Source organism: Acyrthosiphon pisum, chromosome X (assembly GCF_005508785.2).
Source record: "Acyrthosiphon pisum isolate AL4f chromosome X, pea_aphid_22Mar2018_4r6ur, whole genome shotgun sequence".
Taxonomy (NCBI): Eukaryota; Metazoa; Arthropoda; class Insecta; order Hemiptera; family Aphididae; genus Acyrthosiphon; species Acyrthosiphon pisum.
The window spans coordinates 109495202-109497133 of record NC_042493.1 but is presented as its reverse complement, the minus strand read 5'-3'; positions in this window follow the sequence as shown (position 1 = coordinate 109497133).

Below are 1932 nucleotides of genomic sequence, written 5' to 3'. Positions count from 1 at the left end.
GCGGCGAAACTCGGCCCGCCGCCCGAACCGTATACCGCGCCAAATGATATAATATATTATTAATATTAAGGGTGTCGGTGCCAGTGCGTTTTTTGGTACAAAAACATGTCTTACAGGAAAAACTCTCACGACCTGTAGAATTGTCGGATTTCGTTATTTTTTTTTTTTTTAACTTTAAGTAGAGAACATTTTGTAGGTCGGATCAAAGCCCGATTTTGAAAACTATAATTATAGAGACTGGAACATGCATTTGAAAAATGCATAATATTTGTCCTTTTCAAATGTATTTTTCTACTACTATTCAAAGTAAAATAATAAATCGAGCTTTGATCCGACCTGAAGAAACTTCTCATCTTTCAGATAAAAAAAAAAATTAACGAAATCCGACAATTCTACAGGGCATGAGTGTTTTTCCGTGAAGTCATTTTCGTTGATATAACACACCGTATCGACCCCGTCTAAATAAGTATCGAGCTGTAGATTAGTGGAAAAGTATTATAATTAAGGCAATAACTAAAATATAAAACATAATATTCAAATAGCATAGAAATTTCGAAAATTGGAAATACTGGCACTGACACCCTTAAATAAATCAAGGTTCTTAGAAGCTGAAAATAATATGATGCTGATATTATGTTTTGAAAAAACCCGAAAATATTTTTTTAATATACCTCAAAGAGGGCCGTAGCGTATTCCTTTCTAAGGAGTAAAAACTAGGCATTTTATATTTCAATTTATATATGGGTCTTGTGAATGTGTTGAAAGTAAATGAACATTAGTGTGTGTAATTCGTAATACCAATCACGTTGTATCGGATATACAATTTTTAACTCAAACAATTCACGGTAAATATTTTTTGACATGAAAACGAAATAGACTGAAATAGTGAAACATAAAAAAATTCAAAAAACAATTCAAAACAAAATAAATTAACTTAACTTCCTTCTTCAAATAAATAATTAATTCGTTAATTTCACGTTAATCAAAAAAAACAATTTATTAAGTTAAGAGTTAAGTTAATGAAAACCCAAAAGTAACCAGTTAAGTTAAAAAGTTTAAATAAAATGAACTTTTAAACTCGTCAATGGCCAGCCTTGCTTTTTTTAGTGTAAACTCTGGCAGGAAAATAAAGAGGTAAAATTGGGTTCGTGTAAACTCCGCCACTGAAAAAATTAAGTAATAGTAAACACTATACAATTATATATTAATTATTATTAAAAAAAAAAATCATAATTTTACAATAATAATTATCCATATCAAATAATTATTTGCCATAAAATATAAAAAACTTAGAAATAAAAATTATAATTGTTCGAACAAATCATACAAATTGCAATTGCCAGTATTATGTTAAAAAATAATGATAGACTATTGTAATAAGTAATAACTAATAATCAAAAAGGGTGGGTAAGTGGATGTCGCTCTGCTGTACAGTAGGTTACAAGTGGGTCACTGTATAATGGATAGTATAAAATTTGAATTCAATGATATAATATCACTGTATAAGAAAAACGATTCTGAGCGGAGACTGTTTGTCAGTCTAGATATTAGACATACATATTATTATAGGTGTACTTATCTATAGTATTATTAATAATTTTCAAACTAATCATATCACAATATCAATCAAGTAACGCGTTATACATCAACAACAAACCGTGGTACTATCATAGATATATAATAGTATACTTTAGAAGTTTCAAGTACCCACAAATAATATTATACAATCATTACAATCACAACAAAATAACTAAAATAGTAATTCCAGGTTTTTTAATATGTAATTTCGTCCAAATTTGAACTTAAAATTACTATAAAAATAAACAGTGCTTATGTATTTCTTAGAATTTTTAGTAACAGAATTAAATATTTACGTGGAATCTTGTTTTAAATTTTCAATCCTTAGATATAAAAGTTGAACATTTTATAAAT